This window comes from Lepidochelys kempii, chromosome 4 (assembly GCF_965140265.1).
Source record: "Lepidochelys kempii isolate rLepKem1 chromosome 4, rLepKem1.hap2, whole genome shotgun sequence".
In the NCBI taxonomy this organism is placed as follows: domain Eukaryota; kingdom Metazoa; phylum Chordata; order Testudines; family Cheloniidae; genus Lepidochelys; species Lepidochelys kempii.
Window position 1 is genome coordinate 114,130,787 of NC_133259.1, and position 18,826 is coordinate 114,149,612.

General features: G+C 44.4%; 1 long non-coding RNA gene across 2 annotated transcripts in view; it reads right to left on the reverse strand.

Annotated features, from left to right (window-relative positions):
- LOC140910747 (uncharacterized) overlaps window positions 1–18,711 on the reverse strand; it is a 54,824-nt gene extending 36,113 nt beyond the window's left edge. The window contains exon 1 of one of the 2 annotated variants that reach the window (XR_012158722.1): window positions 18,623–18,711. This is a non-coding gene — a long non-coding RNA (uncharacterized lncRNA). Of the gene's footprint in view, window positions 1–18,093; window positions 18,273–18,622 lie in introns of those variants that run through there. The other variant, XR_012158723.1, reaches the window with a different exon arrangement.
- Window positions 18,712–18,826: the final 115 nt, after the last annotated feature.

Below are 18,826 nucleotides of genomic sequence, written 5' to 3' on the forward strand. Positions count from 1 at the left end.
TAAAACTTCCCCAAGGCACAAAGTCTTTGCCCTTGGATTAGGTAAATGCTGCCACCACCAAGTGATTTAACAAACAATCAGGGAAAGGACCACTTGGAGTTCCTATTTCCCCAAAATATCCCCCCAAGCCCTTACACCCCCGTTCCTGGGGAGGCTTGAGAATAAACAAGATGAGCATAAACCAGCCTTGGATTTTTAAGACCCAAAAAACCCAATCAGTCTTAAAAAACAGAACTTTATTAGAAGAACAAAAAAAGATAAGAACAACTCCGTAAGATCAGAATGGAAGATAATCTTACAGGCAGTCAGATTCAAAACATAGAGAATCCCTCTAGGCAAAACCTTAAGTTACAAAAAGACACAAAAATAGGAATACACATTTCCTCCAGCACAGCGAATTTCACAAGCCAAAACAAAGAAAACCTAGCGCATTTTCTAACTAGATTACTTACTAACTTTACAGGAGTTGGAGAGATTGCATCTTTGACCTGTTCCCGGCAAAGGTATATTACAGACAGACAAAAGCCTTTTCCCCCTGCTCCAGATTTGAAGGTATCATGTCCCCTCATTGGTCATTTTGGGTCAGGTGCCAGCCAGGTTACCTGAGCTGCTTAACCCTTTACAGGTAAAAGGACTTTACCTCTGGCCAGGAGGGATTTTATAGCTCTGTATACAGAAAGGTGATTACCCTTCCCTTTATATTTATGACAACACATTTCATGTGATTGAGCTAACTCTCTTAAAAAAAGTATTTTCTGAAACTAGCAGACAAACTCAATGAAGCTATTTTATTCGTTGTTTGAATTTTCAGACAAAATAATCTGAATTAAAGATATTTAAATTACAACGAAGATCCTGTTATGATACTGTTCCTTCTGTAATCTTTTTGCAGTGACGAAAGTGAAGACATTACCACTAGAGCAGGGATCGGCAACCTTTGGCACACAGCCCGCCAGGGTAAGCCCCTGGGCCGGTCTGGTTACCTGCCGAGTCCGCAGGTTCGGCCAATCACAGCTCCCACTGGCCGCGGTTCACTGCTCTGGGCCAATGGGGGCTGCGGGAAGCGGCACGGGCCGAGGGATGTGCTGGCCGCCGCTTCCCGCAGCCCCCATTGGCCCAGAGCAGTGAACTGCAGCCAGTGGGAGCTGTGATTGGCCAAACCTGCAGATGCGGCAGGTAAACAAACTGGCCGGGCCCACCAGGGGGCTTACCCTGGTGGGCCACATGCCAAAGGTTGCCGATCCCTGATCTAGAGCATATGCTGTGTGCCATAGTTACAATTGCTTCTGGAATTTCTCCTTTTTCAGTGAGATATCATCTAACATACTACAAGCCTGTGTAACAAACTGGTATACATGCCAGTGAGAGTTGATACGCCTTTTCTCCAGTACCAAGCCATTAATCCTGATAACACACCATTATTAAGAGACATACTAAAGCCCTCAATAACATAACTGTGCTTTCTTTTGACTAAGTAATTCAAATGGCATTGCTCTCCATTCTGTGTTAACACTTTCTTGGTGTCATGTAAACAGCATGCCATTGCTATTACTAGCAAATGCCCATAATTTTTTTTACTCTTTCACATGCTATCATATCCCCTCAAAAACCATTTTTCCTCCATCCCTACTTGCTATATACCCTAAAAGTACTTTCAATGGTAGTTATTTTACTTCCTCTACATCCATGTTGCCTTACATACCACTCAGTAGATCTTTTGACAAAACAAATGGTAAACCCAAGTTACTAAATAGTCATATTAGACTGTAGGCGCCTCTGTTTGGGGGGGTGTTGTGTTTGTTTTTTTACACACTTTGTAAAGCCCCATGTATTTCTAACAGTGCTCATTTTGTTCAACCTTGAAAATATTGGATTTTTTCATACTTGGCATGCTGTGAAGCTAGTCAACTAAAATTGTTCCAAAAACATCAGGGAGTGTGTGGACTGTAGTCAACCATGTATGGTGCTTATCCTGTCTCCCCTTAGAAGTTTTAACAACATGGCTATTAAAAATGTCCTAATGTAAATTTTTTACTCAGATTAATGGAACTAGCAACCATACTAAATTTCACCGCTTCATTCATTTCACTTTCATTTTTGTTTTATCCTTCATCTCTATATCTATTTATGTACTATAACCCCGTGAAGTAGAGAGCTTGACTTAACAAATTTTTGAGCTATGCAGGCCTGACTCAAAGCCTGAGGCACAGGAAAGATTCCAACTGACTATAATGAACTTTGGATCAGAGCCTATAAAATAAATAATATGAGACTTGCAACTAAAGAGTTGCATGATGGAAGTAAGAACTCTCCGGGTGGCTGCCCCTAGCATATCCATACTTGCATACCCTACTGCTTCCGACCTAATCAGAGTGCCCTGTTTCTAACCTATACAATCTGATCAGTCTAGAAGAAGCCAAGTATAGGCTTATGAATTATTTTGGTACAATATTTCTAATGAGAGATTACTTATTAACAATGGAGAATTATCCTTAGCAATATATCCCTGTAACCCAGGGCTCTCTTGATGCCAATTGGCAGAATACACAAGGGATGCATAGAATTTTACAGAGATCCCCTAGGTCAGATATATGCACAGTAATTCATAGAATATCAGGGTTGGAAGGGACCTCAGGAGGTCATCTAGTCCAAACCCCTGCTCAAAGCAGGACCAATCCCCAATTAAATCATCCCAGCCAGGGCTTTGTCAAGCTTGACCTTAAAAACTTCTAAGGAAGGAGATTCTACCACCTCCCTAGGTAACGCATTCCAGTGTTTCACCACCCTCCTAGTGAAAAAGTTTTTCCTAATATCCAACCTAAACCTCCCCCATTGCAACTTGAGACCATTACTCCTTGTCCTGTCCTCTTCTACCACTGAGAATAGTCTAGAACCATCCTCTCTGGAACCACCTCTCAGGTAGTTGAAAGCAGCTATCAAATCCCCCCTCATTCTTCTCTTCTGCAGACTAAACAATCCCAGTTCCCTCAGCCTCTCCTCATAAGTCATGTGTTCCAGACCCCTAATCATTTTTGTTGCCCTTCGCTGCACTCTCTCCAATTTATCCACATCCTTCTTGTAGTGTGGGGCCCAAAACTGGACACAGTACTCCAGATGAGGCCTCACCAATGTCGAATAGAGGGGGACGATCACGTCCCTCGATCTGCTCGCTATGCCCTTACTTATACATCCCAAAATGCCATTGGCCTTCTTGGCAACAAGGGCACACTGCTGACTCATATCCAGCTTCTCGTCCACTGTCACCCCTAGGTCCTTTTCTGCAGAACTGCTGCCTAGCCATTCGGTCCCTAGTCTGTAGCGGTGCATTGGGTTCTTCCGTCGTAAGTGCAGGACCCTACACTTATCCTTATTGAACCTCATCAGATTTATTTTGGCCCAATCCTCCCATTTGTCTAGGTCCCTCTGTATCCTATCCCTGCCCTCCAGCGTATCTACCACTCCTCCCAGTTTAGTATCATCCGCAAATTTGCCGAGAGTGCAATCCACACCATCCTCCAGATCATTTATGAAGATATTGAACAAAACCGGCCCCAGGACCGACCCCGGGGCACTCCACTTGACACCGGCTGCCAACTAGACATGGAGCCATTGATCACTACTCGTTGAGCCCGACAATCTACCCACCTTATAGTGCATTCATCCAGCCCATACTTCTTTAACTTGCTGACAAGAATACTGTGGGAGACCGTGTCAAAAGCTTTGCTAAAGTCAAGAAACAATACATCCACTGCTTTCCCTTCATCCACAGAACCAGTAATCTCATCATAGAAGGCGATTAGATTAGTCAGGCATGACCTTCCCTTGGTGAATCCATGCTGACTGTTCCTGATCACTTTCCTCTCATGTAAGTGCTTCAGGATTGATTCTTTGAGGACCTGCTCCATGATTTTTCCGGGGACTGAGGTGAGGCTGACTGGCCTGTAGTTCCCAGGATCCTCCTTCTTCCCTTTTTTAAAGATTGGCACTACATTAGCCTTTTTCCAGTCATCCGGGACTTCCCCCGTTCGCCACGAGTTTTCAAAGATAATGGCCAATGGCTCTGCAATCACAGCCGCCAATTCCTTTAGCACTCTCGGATGCAACTCGTCCGGCCCCATGGACTTGTGCACGTCCAGCTTTTCTAAATAGTCCCTAACCACCTCTTTCTCCACAGAGGGCTGGCCATCTATTCCCCCTTGTTGTGATGCCCAGCACACCAGTCTGGGAGCTGACCTTGTTCGTGAAGACAGAGGCAAAAAAAGCATTGAGTACATTAGCTTTTTCCACATCCTCTGTCACTAGGTTACCTCCCTCATTCATTAAGGGTCCCACATTTTCCTTGGCTTTCTTCTTGTTGCCAACATACCTGAAGAAACCCTTCTTGTTACTCTTGACATCTCTTGCTAGCTGCAGCTCCAGGTGCGATTTGGCCCTCCTGATTTCATTCCTACATGCCCGAGCAATATTTTTATACTCTTCCCTGGTCATATGTCCAACCTTCCACTTCTTGTAAGCTTCTTTTTTATGTTTAAGATCCGCTAGGATTTCACCGTTAAGCCAAGCTGGTTGCCTGCCATATTTACTATTCTTTCAACACATCGGGATGGTTTGTCCCTGTAACCTCAACAGGGATTCCTTGAAATACAGCCAGCTCTCCTGGACTCCTTTCCCCTTCATGTTAGTCCCCCGGGGATCATACCCATCCGTTCCCTGAGGGAGTCGAAGTCTGCTTTCCTGAAGTCCAGGGTCCGTATCCTGCTGCTTACCTTTGTTCCCTATGTCAGGATCCTGAACTCAACCAACTCATGGTCACTGCCTCCCAGATTCCCATCCACTTTAACTTCCCCTACTAATTCTTCCCGGTTTGTGAGCAGCAGGTCAAGAAAAGCTCCCCCCCAGTTGGCTCCTCTAGCACTTGCACCAGGAAATTCACCAAAGGGTGGCATGTGCAGTCTCTACTGTGAGCCAGTGGCCCATTGGTCATCATAACTTGTACATACATTTTGAAATGATTATGTATCTACACTGAAAATTATGTTCTTATGATAAGGCAGGTCACCAGAAGGTCCACTGTGCATTGTCCACTTTACAATATACATCTACTTGCATGTGGAGTCAAAATGCTAACCAAGAGATTGTGAATTCTTCAAGAGAGGGAATGTACAGGAAGAAATAAAACAGCAGGATGGCATCCTGTTTATGAGAAAAGATTCTGGCTTGCTGGTGTGTATGTGGGGCAGAGGTACCCCTTGCATCTTTCACCAAGGAAGCAAGCTGCCAGTTTGGCTTCTCTCATGAATGAAAGGTCACAGTTGAGCCTTGCCGTAAAACGCTACAAGGACTTTGGGGGTGAGCATTTGCTCTAAGACAAGAAAGGAACCAGTTAAATAAGGTCTAGGGTTTAGAATGCAAGGTATGATTTTCTTTTATATATAATCCTCTGTTTCCAATATTTCATCTGAATCTCATCTTTGTTAAATAAACTCTTGCTTGTTTTCATTGTAAACATATCTAAGTGCTGTGTAATGCAGAGCTGTGACCTAGGCTGTAATTGGTACAGCTGGGTGGTACTGTTCCTTTGGGGACAGCCAATCTGTACTGCAAGTGTCCAGTGGAACAGCAGCTGGATGATCCAGGGAAATGCTTGGAGGGCTCAAGAGTTGTGTATGCCTATCACTATGCAGAAGGACAGCAGAGCAGGTGTAGGCAGAGGTGGGAGTGCTTGTGTTGCCCATGGCTGGTGGAGTCAGGGATCTGAACTCTGGCAGATAAGAACATAAGAATGGCCCTACTGGGTCAGACCAAAGGTCCATCTAGCCCAATATCCTGTCTTCCAACAGTGGCCAGTGCCAGGTGCCCCAGAGGGAATGAACAGAACAGATAATCATCAAGTGATCCATCCCCTGTCACTCATCCCCAGCTTCTGGCAAACAGAGGCTAGGGACACCATCCCTGCCCATCATGGCTAATAACCATTGATGGACCTATCCTCCATGAATGTATCTAGTTCTTTTTTGAACCCTGTTATGATCTTGGCCTTCACAACATCCTCTGGCAAAGTGTTCCACAGATTGACTCTGCGTTGTGTGAAGAAATACTTTGATATAGACAAGTTTTCCTCGGACTAAGGGCCTATGATAGCAAAGTGCCTCACAGACCTTGGTACTCCCAGGAAGCGTCACAATCACCCCACCGAAAATAAAAATGTATAACAAACAAATCAAACAAACAGGTTCTATGGGACACTTACTATGGGAAAGCCATAAGGGATAGGCCTTGAAAAAACAGGTTACAAACAGAATTAATCTAATCTTACTCACGGAGCTTTGCTTTCTTTTGAGTGGGGTCATTCTGGAAGACTACTTGATTACTGGCAAACAATGGTTTCTAAAAAATCCAAGTACGTACTTCAGAATCAGATCTTCACTAGATGGAAAAATGATCACATCCTGGATGTAATTCACTGCATAACTGGAGTTTCCTCTGCTAGACTGAGTAAACCCCTTGTGTACAAACACTTGTGCTGCTTTACACAATGCAGGCTGTACCTGGCGTACTTCTGAATAAAATGCACCTCTCTCTGTTTCAGAGCTCCTACTGAAGGTCTCTGGGGTAAAGGATGACCTTGCTCACATATTACTTCTCAACAACTTCCCAAAGGTGAGATAGTATTCTGTGACACAAGTTTTATCCTGCTGCATTTGCTGGTGTAGCTTGCTTCTGTCTCAGTCTTGCCTATTAGGTCTCTCTCCATACTGTAGAATTTCAGTGATGTTGTGCCCTCAAAAACTTACTGAATTCAATGGGCATTGCAAGTGCTTGCTACTTCTGGAAATCAGGTGACTTTCTTTAGGTGCCTAAATGTGGATTTAAGTGCATAACTGCAGGCTTTCAACTTTGACAATGTTTAGCTTTGGATTGCAATTGCATAAATCAAAACTTAAGAGAGCCACTGAGAGTGCATTGAATTGTGTAGGAGGGATACAGAATTAAGAGGACTTATAGTGAGCAGTGGGCAATACATAGTGAGCAGTGGGCAATACATCACATGGTATTACAAATTTAATTTGGCTCTTACCAATAACATCAGTGGTATGCTAATGGGAGCAGAGGATATGTCAGACATCAGTACAAAATGTGATACATGCTTATGGAATGTGTGGCATGGTACCAGTAGCAAAGCCAATATGCAACAGAGCACCAGTATTCAAAATAAAATGCTGATGTCAAATAGTCTACTATAAAGGATACTGCCTAGTCTCCTACCTCAGAACACTCAAAGGTATGCTAGTGACAGCTGGAGGCCAGCATGCCTTATAAGCGTGTGTATGTCTGGCTGTAATATTGGAATTTCTTTTTGAAAATAGTTAAGACCTGACATACAGTAAGTAATCTCAGGTCTTGGTTTTTTGTCTCCACTATATTTCCATTTGTTTCTTCATACTGTTAGCAACAGGATTATTACCAAATTGCAGCTTTTCTTATCCAGCCAGATCAAAAATGACCAGTTAGAGTGGGGTAGAGTTTTTGCTTTATCTCATTATGAAGGTGTTTGGGCTACTGGAAGGATTAAATACCACACCCAGATCTTTCACGCCCTTCCATCAGGGCATGGTTTATTTAATTCAAATTAAAAACAAATCAGAAAGTAACACCAAACAATTATTTCCCTCGCAAACACAAGCTGCAGAGACCCAGAGATCTTTCACTCTGCACCTCTCTCTACTCCAGGACCAAACACAGGAGCCAACCTCCCTCTTGCAGCTCTCCTCCAACTGAGCTCCGTTAACGATTCATAGGCATCACCAGACCCCCTTCCCAGCTGAGCCTGATAAATGAAGAGGATTGGGCCCAGGCTCCAGGGCCCTTAAAAGATAGGCCACCCTGTATCAAAAGGGTACATACCTCTGGAGAGAAAAGTAGTCTAGATGTGTTTTGGAAGCTAGATATCTTTTTTGTTGTTACAAACAACTATTTTAATACCACATCTACCTTGTAGTAGGCATGGAAACAATGCTAATGCTGGAAATCTGCAGCATAACAGTAAAAATAACTAATGTATAATCATAGAAGTGTAGGAGTGGAAGGGTCAGTAGGTCATGTAGTCCAGTCCCCTGCACTCAATGCGGGACTAAATAATAACTAGACAATCCCAGACCGGTGTTTGTCTCATCTGTTCTTAAAAACCACCAATGATTCCACAATCTCCCTAGGCCAGTGGTTCCCAAACTTGTTCCGCCACTTGTGCAGGGAAAGCCCCTGGCGGGCCAGGCCGGTTTGTTTACCTGCCGCATCCGCATTTACCTTAAGCTACCCTTGCTGACTTCCCCTCTGCACGGTGGGTGCTTCCACTCAGTTATGCACCCACCTAATAGTAGCTCCATCTAGATTGTATTTCCCTAGATTTGTTTATGAGATGGTCATACGAGACAACAGTATCAAAAGCCTTACTAAAGTCAAGATATGCCACTTCCCCCCATCCACAAGGCTTGTTACACTGTCAAAGAAACATCTCACATTCTATGGCATATGTAATACATGACCCAAAATGCAACAAAACCCCTTTTTTTGTTGGTGGTTAGGAAGAGAGGAACTGTAATGCTAAATATTATTGACAATTGTAAGCTGTCCTACATAATTTAGAGTAAGTGCGTCTGACCATTTGGACCACCACAGAAAGAAGATGTGTTCCATAAGTCTGTTCCTATGAGTATGATTTTTAAATAACACAGAGCAGACCAATGGCCTCTGGTCCATTTAGTCTAATATCCTATCGGACACTGGTCAAACCTCGATACTTCAGAATAAGGCACAAAACCTCCATACTACACATATCTATATAATACTTCACAATGGGTAAATTTCTTCTGAACTCACAAGGATGTTCAGCCTTGAATCATGAGAACCGAATGTTTATCTACAGCAACACAGACACTATTTTTATGCATATGTATTCTTATGTCTAATATTTATAACAGCCGAATCTTACTAAGGCATTTGCCTCAATATTATCCTGTGGCAGGGAATTCCAAGGGTCAGTTCTCCAATGCTCCTTTTATCATTTTAAAATCAATTGCCCTTTTAATGACTTTTTGAATTATAGGACAATTTATAATCTTAAATTCTAGAGGAATAAAATTTATTTTCTCTTGTAGTCCTATGCATTTTAATCTCAATTTATATGTAAACTCCTTCCTTTGCCTCTAATTACTGTTGTCATATTTTTATGGTCTATTACCTCTGCTAAATATCTTGATGTCCAAAACCGAATGCAATGTTCCTGGTGAAAACATGCCCTTAATTTATACAATGGTATTATGTTTTCTATATTATCTATATCCTTTCCTTTTCTTAACATAACCTAGAGCCTTACAGAGGTCTTAATTAAGCTGCTGTTGACAATGACACCCAGATCTTTCTCCTGAGAGGCTATAACTAATTTCATACCCATCAGTGACAGGTTTCAGAGTGGTAGCCATGTTACTCTATATCAGCAAAAAGAATGAGGAGTACTTGTGGCACCTTAGAGACTATAAAATTTATTTGAGCATAAGCTTTTGTGGGCTAAAACCCACTTCATCAGATGCATGCAATGGAAAATACAGTAGGAAGATATATATATATATATACACACAGAGAACATGAAAAAATGGGTGTTGCCATACCCACTATAAAGAGAGTGATCAGTTAAGGTGAGCTATTATCAGCAGAAGAAAAAAACCCTTTTGTAGTGATAATCAGGATGGCCCATTTCCAACAATTGACAAGAAGGTGTGAGTATGTGATTAAAGTGCTACACAATGTTTAGGTTTAGACTTGGCCGATTGAAACTAAACATGTTGGTCAAGATCCTAGCTCCAGACCAGTGACTGTTGCTGCTTGGCATGTACCAAGGTGACCAACAATCTAGTTCTTAGCATAAAGTTTCAAGGCTGTTCTGCTTTACACTGGCTATCTATGGCCCCCAAGGCCCATTTCAGCAGCCAGGAAAAACACACAGAAGGGGGGATTCACCAGTTACACCACCTTTTACCTGACCACGCTGCCTGAGCCAGGGGCTTGGAGAGTTTTGGTATAGGCTCCACTCTTGTGGTTTTATGCCACCTGAACATTCTCTTAGTCAGGGAGAATCTGCAAGGCTCAGATTTGTCAGGTCCGTTTTCCAATATTATTTAGGGCCCTTTTGACCAGCTGCATTGTGCTAAGCAGTTGCAGCAAGGTCAAGAATGGCGTGACATTCTGGTCTACTGAAGTCAATGGATGTTTCACCTTTGATTTCAGTGGAGCCAGGATTTCACCCTAGTCCCTAATCTTAGGCCTCATCATCACTAGAAAATTAGGTCAGTTTAACTAGAGGTCAGGGGTGTGAAAAATCCACACCCCTGAGCAGTATTGTTAAGCTAACCTAGATCACCATGTAGACAGCACTAGGTCAACAGAAGAATACTTCCATCAGCTACCACCTCTTGGGAAGATGGATTATCTAGCAAATGGGAAAACCCCTCCTGTCTACAGTAATGCACTACAGCAGCGCAGTTGCAACAGTGCAACTGTGCCGCTATAGCTTGTTAAGTGTAGACCTATACTTAGTGTCAGGGTTCCCTCCCCACTCTGAGGTACAAATGTAGGGACCCGCATGAAAGACCCCCTAAGCTTATTTCTATCCACTTAGGTTAAAAACTTCCCCAAGGCACAAATCCTTCCTTGTCCTTAGATGGGTATTGCTGCCACCACCAAGTGAGTTAGACAAAGATTCAGAAAAAGGAACACTTGGAGTTCCTGTTTCCCTAAAATATCCCCCCAAGCTCCTTCATCCGCTTTCCTGGGAGGCTTGAGAATAATCTACCAACCAAATAGGTAAACCAGGTGAGCACAGACCAGAGCCTTGGGTTTTTAGGACACGAAAAACCAATCAGATTTTTAAAAAAACAGAACTTTATTATAAAGAAAAAAAGTAAAGAAGCACCTCTGTAAAATCAGGATGGAAGGTAACTTTACAGGGTAATCAGATTCAAAACACAGAGGATTCCCCTCTAGGTAAAACTTAAAGTTACAAAAACCAGGGATAACCCTCCCTCTTAGCACAGGGAAGCTAAACCGAAAGACAACCTAACACACCTTGTCTTGTTTACTTACACTTTTTGTAATATCAGAGACTCGTTTCAGAATTGTTTGGAGGAGATGGATTTCCCTTACCTGGTGCCTCTCTGCCTCCCAAGAGAACACACAGAAACACAAAACAGAAACCTTCCCCCACAGATTTGAAAGTATCTTCTTCTGTTATTGGTCCTTTTGGTCAGGTGCCAACCAGGTTATCTGAGCTTCTTAACCCTTTACATGTCAAGGAGGGATTTTATGCTACCCTTAGCTGTATGTTTATGATACTTAGTCTAACAAGTTTCATGTGGCCAAACCTTCTGTTTAATATTTGCATGAACCCATTAGAGGAACCCTTTATATGTTTCAGACTCCAATATCACACATATGTTCACAACACTCCGCACTGTTCCTTTTCATTGAACCTAGATCCCACATTCCCACTGTGTCCCCTTGGAAGTCGATCAAAACAAGAATCCAACTAATTTCAAAGCACAATGCAAGATTTTTTTTTTTTTAGTTTTTGTTTAATGTTGTTGTATTTGCATTTAAAGTGCCTATCTTCCATTGCATTAGCAACTTTTGGAAATCAGGTATTTGCAGTGTTATAGCTGTGCTGGTCCCAGGATATGAAAGAGACAAAGTGGATGAGTTAATATCTTTTATTGGACCAATAGGTATTGTAAATTAGCCCCACTGTACATAAAATAATAAATCCCTTATGTTAAACCTCCTACTACATTTTGGTTTGTTTGCTTGGGGGCTGCTTTTAAACCTGCTGCCTATCAATTTCATATGGTGGCCCCTAGTTCTTGTGTTATGAAAAGGAGTAAATAACACTTCCTTATTTACCTTCTCCACACCAGTCATGATTTTAAATACCTCTATCATATCCCCCCTTAGTCGTCTCTTTTCCAAGCTGAAAAGTCAGTCTTATTAATCTCTCCTCACACGGCAGCTATTCCATACCCTTAATCATTTTTGTTGCCCTTTTCTGAACCTTTTCCAGTTCCAACATATCTTTTTTGAGATGGGGCGACCACATCTGCATGCAGTTTTCAAGATGTGGGCATATCAGGGATTTATATAGAGGCAATATGATATTTTCTGTTTTATTTATCCCTTTCTTAATTATTCCCAACATTCTGTTTGCTTTTTTGACTTCCGCTGCACTTTGAGTGGATGTTTTCAGAGAACTATCCACAATGACTCCAAGATCTCTTTCTTGAGTGGTAACAGCTAATTTAGACCCCCATCATTTTATACGTATAGTTGGGATTATGTTTTCCAATATGCATTACTTTGCATTTACCAACATCGAATTTCATCTGCCATTTTGTTGCCCAGTCACCCAGTTTTGAGAGATCCTTTTGTAACTCTTTGCAGTCTTCCTCGGACTTAACTACCTTGAGTAGTTTTGTATCATCTGCAAATTTTGTCAGCTCACTGTTTACCTCTTTTCCCAGATCATTTATGAATATGTTGAATAGGACTGGGTCCAGAACAGACCCCTGGGGGACACAACTATTTACCTTTCTCCATTCTGAAAACTGACCATTTATTCCTACCCCTTTGTTTCCTATCTTTTAGCCAGTTAACAATCCATGAGAGAACCTTCCCTCTTATCCCATGACAGCTTACTTCGCTTAAGAGCCTTTGGTGAGGGACCTTGTCAAAGGCTTTCTGAAAATCTAAGTACACTATATCCACTGGATCCCTTGTCCACATGCTTGTTGACTCCCTCAAAGAATTCTAGTAGATTAGTGAGGCATGATTTCCCTTTACAAAAAACATGTTGACTATTCCCCCAACAAATTATGTTCATCTATGTGTCTGACAATTTTGTTCTTTACTATAGTTTCAACCAGTTTGCTTGGTACTGAAGTCAGGCTTACTGGCCTGTAATTGCAGGGGTCACCTCTGGAGCCCTTTTTAAAAATTGGCATCACATTAGCTATCCTCCAGTCATTTGGTACAGAAGCTGATTTAAACAATAGGTTACAGACTACAGTTAGTAGTCCTGCAATTTCACAATTGAGTTCCTTCAGAACTCTTGCGTGAATACCATCTGGTCCTCGTGACTCATTACTGTTTAATTTATCAGTTTGTTCCAAAACCTCCTCCAATGATCATAGAATATCAGAGTTGGAAGGGACCTCAGGAGGTCATCTAGTCCAGCCCCTGCTCAAAGCAGGACCAATCCCCACCTAAATCATCCCAGCCCGGGTTTCTCAAGCCTGACCTTAAAAACCTCAAAGGAAGGAGATTCCACCACCACCTCCTCCCTAGGTGACGCATTCCAGTGCTTCACCACCCTCCTAGTGAAAAAATTTTTGCTATGATTCTACGATACCTCAATCAGGGACAGCTTTTTCTATTATACCTCTATCAGGGACAGTTCCTCAGATCTCTCACCTAAAAAGAATGGCTCAGGTTTGGGAATATCCCTCACATCCTCCACATTGAGACAACTTGTGTAAGGTAGTTTCTTTTATTGGCCCAATTTCTACTGGGACAGAGATAAGCTTTCAGGTTTACACAGAGCTCTGCTTCAGGGCCGATAGTGGATGCTATGTAGATAACATTCTAGACGTTCTTTATAATAACCCATTCCCAGGTCTGTCTTCCATGCTCTCCCAAAAAATTCCCAAATGCTCCAATCTGTTTTTGTTTTACATAAGCCCCAGTCCTGCAAACACTTGCATGGCTGCTTATCTTTAAGTATGTGAGTAGTCAGTCCCTTTGATATCACAGCTTAAAGGTAAGCATGTTCACAGAATTAGGGCCTCTGTAAGCCTTCTGTGGTAGGGAATGCAGCACTATCTACTTTGCAAAAAGAAAAGGAGTACTTGTGGCACCTCAGAGACTAACCAATTCATTTGAGCATAAGCTTTTGTGAGCTACAGCTCACTTCATCGGATGCATAGTGTGGAAAGTGTAGAAGATCTTTTTACACACAGAAAGCATGAAAAAATACCTCCCCCCACCCCACTCTCCTGCTGGTAATAGCTTATCTAAAGTGATCACTCTCCTTACAATGAGTATGATAATCAAGGTGGGCCATTTTCAGCACAAATCCAGGGTTTAACAAGAACTTCGGGGGGGGGGGGTAGGAAAAAACAAGGGGAAATAGGTCTCTCCAGCGAGAGACTGCTGAATTGGAATTCATTTGCAAACTGGATACAATTAACTTAGGCTTGAATAGAGACTGGGAGTGGCTAAGTCATCATGCAAGGTAATCTATTTCCCCTTGTTTTTTCCTACCCCCCCCCCCGATGTTCTTGTCAAACCCTGGATTTGTGCTGGAAATGGCCCACCTTGATTATCATACACATTGTAAGGAGAGTGATCACTTTAGATAAGCTATTACCAGCAAGAGAGTGGGGTGGGGGGAGGTATTTTTTCATGCTTTCTGTGTATAAAAAGATCTTCTACACTTTCCACAGTATGCATCCGATGAAGTGAGCTGTAGCTCACGAAAGCTTATGCTCAGATAAATTGGTTAGTCTCTAAGGTGCCACAAGTACTCCTTTTCTTTTTGCGAATACAGACTAACACGGCTGTTACTCTGAAAACTATCTACTTTGCAAACCAGCATGCACATTTTTAGTAAATAAAGGAAACTAATCATAATAATTCCCAGTTTTTCTCTAAAAAGACTTCATAGATGTTAAAATTGTTACTGTATGATCATGCTTTCAAAGATGACGCAAATGTTACAGCTCAGTGTCCACACAGGTCTGAGAAAAAGCCATTAAAGCATATATTTTCAAAATATTCAAAAGCTTGGACTTCTCTCAGTTTTTCCCTTCTGAGAGGTGCTGAGCACCCACAACTAGAGCTGAGTGAAAAATTTTCACTGAAAAATCACTGACAAAATAGAAAAATTTGTGAGGGAGGAATAAAAATACCAACAATTTTCTCAAAACTTGTGTAGAAAAAATTAGAAAAACAAAATGAAAATTTTCATGGAGAAAAATATTTCCTGGCTATCTCTAGCCGGAACTCCAACTGAAGCCAATTGACACCGAAAATCACATCTTATCTAAACCATATTCTAAGTCGGGGTGGGCAAACTTTTTGGCCCAAGGGCCACATCTGGAATTAGGAATTGTATGGCAGGCCATGAATGCTCACAAAATTGGGGTTGGGGTGTGGGAGAGGGTAAGTGCTCTGGTTAGGGGGTGCAGACTCTGGGGTGGGGCCAGAAATGAGGAGTTCAGGGTGGGCTCCGGGCTGGGGCAGAGGGTTGGGGTGCAGGCTCCAGCTGGGTCGGGGTGCAGGCTCCGGCTGGAGGTGCAGGCTGTGGGGTGGGGCTGGGGATGAGGAGTTTGGGGTGTAGGAGGGTGCTCTGGGCTGGGACCGAGGGGTTCGGAGGGCAGGAGGAGGATCGGGGTGGGGCAGGGGGGAGGCTCAGGGGTGTAGTGAGCCCTTCAGCTGTCGTATTCGCTAGCAATAAAGTGCCTCACTTTATCAAAGAGCCAAGACTCTGTGTTTTGTTTGGCTAATACAGAAGTCCAGGGAAGGCTACCCTCCTAACCCTAGACGGGAGGGGAACCCTTTTTCCCTAACATAGGCTCTGGCCAGCGCTTACCTCAAGCAGCTCCCAGAAGTAGCGACATGTCCCTTCTCCGGCTCCTATGTAGCGGCGCGGCCAGGCGGCTCTGCATGCTTCCCTATCCGCAGGCATCGCCCCTGCAGCTCACATTGGCCATGGCGCTTGGGGCAGGAGCAGCGTGCAGAGTGGAGCACCCTGGCTGCCCCTACGCGTAGAAGACAGAAGGGGGCCATGCCGCTGCTTCCGGGAGCTGTGTGGAGCAGCCCCAAACCCCGCTCCCCAGCAGGAGCTTGAGGGATGGATTAAAACAGCTGGCGGCCCAGATCTGTATTTGGGACTGATCCACGGGACCAGCTGCCCTATCCATGCAAGAATTCTCTAAAAAGAATAATGCACCATGCTAATAGCCTAATTATCTACCCTTTTAGGTGTGGTTGCTACAAAAGTCCCTGCTTCATATGTAGCCACAGAAATGCTGACTCTTTGTGCTTTCGATGTTCCCCAGCATACATTTTGCTTTATTCGCTTTGTTTGCCTCACAAAGTGGAGTTCAGTCAGTTTCCTGTGCCTCCTCCCACTCCTACTCTCAAAATGATAGGAAAGATGGTCTTGTGTTGAAGGCACTGGACTGGGCCTCAGGTCTGTGTTCAAGTTCTGCCTCTAATACAGACTTCCTGTATATCTTTGGGCAGTCAGTTCTCTAATGGCCAGTCCTCCATCTGTTTATAAAATAAATGGATAATTCTACTTCCCTAAATCACAGGAATATTCTGAAGAAAACTTCATTGGTTGTGAGGCATTCAAACACTACCGTGATAGGCGGAGGGGGGAACACACACAAAAATACAGATAAAAACTGGAGATAGAAACATAGAATATCAGGGTTGGAAGGGATCTCAGGAGGTCGTCTAGTCCAACCCCCTGCTCAAAGCAGGACCAATCCCCAAATAAGTCATCCCAGCCAGGGCTTTGTCAAGCCTGACCTTAAAAACTTCTAAGGAAGGAGATTCCACCACCTCCTTAGGGAACGCATTCCAGTGTTTCACCACCCTCCTAGTGAAAAGGTTTTTCCTAATATCCAATCTAAACCTCCCCCACTGCAACTTGAGACCACTACTCCTTGTTCTGTCATCTGCTACCACTGAGAACAGTCTAGATCCATCCTCTTTGGAACCCCCTTTCAGGTACTTGAAAGCAGCTATCAAATCCCTCCTCATTCTTCTCTTCCACAGACTAAACAATCCCAGTCCCCTCAGCCTCTCCTCCTAAGTCATGTGTTTCAGTCCCCTAATCATTTTTGTTGCGCTCCGCTGGACTTTTCCAATTTTTCCACATCCTTCTTGTAGTGTGGGGCCCAAAACTGGACACAGTACTCCAGATAAGGCCTCACCAATGTCGAACAGAGGGGAAAGATCACGTCCCTTGATCTGCTGGCAATGTCCCTACTTATACATCCCAAAATGCCACTGGCCTTCTTGGCAACAAGGGCACACCGTTGACTCATATCCAGCTTCTCGTCCACTGTAACCCCTAGGTCCTTTCTGCAGAACTGCTGCCTAGCCATTCGGTCCCTAGTCTGTAGCGGTGCATGGGATTCTTCCGTCCTGAGTGCAGGACTCTGCACTTGTCCTTGTTGAACCTCATCAGATTTCTTTTGACCCAATCCTCTAATTTGTCTAGGTCCCTCTGTATCCTGTCCCTACCCTCCAGCGTATCTACCACTCCTCCCAGTTTAATGTCATCTGCAAACTTGCTGAGGGTGCAATCCACACCATCCTCCAGATCATTAATGAAGATATTGAACAAAACCGGCCCCAGGACCGACCCTTGGGGCACTCGATACCGGCTGCCAAGTAGACATAGAGCCATTGATCACTACCCATTGAGCCTGACAGTCTATCCACCTTATAGCCTTCAAAAATGAGAACAGCATGGAAGTCTGATGGGTTTTAGGGCTCAGCTAAGCTTTACCACCCAGAAAAGGCTAATTGCAAGTATAACTCAGCTACTTAGCACCCCTGTAGGAGAGCACCCAGAGTTAGAAGGGGCTTCATTTCTTCAGTGGTCTGGGGTATGGTGGCAGGACCAAATTCAAGTGATTAAATTCCTGTGTTCACTACAACTATATCTGGGTTTTTGTGCTGGCACCTTCTTCTAAGTTATAACAAGCATGGTTGTGCCCATGAAGCAGTAATTTTCAGAACAAAATTCACGTATCACCTATGTTGTGTAGCTCGGCAATGGCTCCCAGTTCACAGAGGACAGAAGTAAGCAGAGCAGGACTGGAGACAAGCTAAAGTAGCTTCTAGGAGTAGATCTTTCTTTCCTCCTCCGTTCTCATATTCCCTACTGATCTGCTTCACCATCTACCCAACCTCCTCCTTCATCAATCCTCTCTCATCCTGCCCAAGTTTGCTCCACCATCTGCTTTCACTCACCTGAGATCTGCTCTGCCATCTTGCACCCAGGCCTGACCAGCTCCACCCCGTCTCTGCAAACACTCCCTTTAGCTCCAGTTTCTCCCAGCAACCACCTCTGCCTGCTCTCTCTCCCCACTCCTGACCCGCTCTGCCCCCTCCCCACTGTGCCCACGCCTGATGTGGGCTACCCTCCATCCCCTCCCACACTCTGCTTCTCAGTGCTAACCCCCTTTAGCTGCTCCTTCCCGCCCCCCCATCAACTCCTGCTCACCTGTCTCCTCACAGCCCCCAATGCCCCCCCGCCTTCCTCCTCAGCCCCACACTACACAGCCCCACCTCCTCCCTCAGCCCCACACTACACAGCCCCACCTCCTCCTTCTCACCCCACTACCCTCACGGCCCCTCCTTCTCACCCCACTACCCAGCCCCCCTCACTCCAGTGTCTCTTCGCCCACGCCTCAGCCCCCACGGCGGCGGCTCCTCCCCCTCCCCTCTGCCCTTCCCCCCACTGCCCGCTCGCGAGCGCTCCCTCTTTTCCTTGCCCTACCCTCTTTGGCTCGGAGAAGGCGGTGGGGGCAGGGCTCGCTGAGCACAAACAGCCCCCGCCGTTCAGCTTCCCCTTTCGCTCGCTCTTCCGCGCACGCGCCAGAGGACGGCCCACGAGGGAGCGAGCATGCGCAGAAGCCGAGGCAGCTCCCAGGCCCGATGCAGAGAGCGGGCGAAGCCTCTCCCCCGCTCTCTTTCTCGGTCG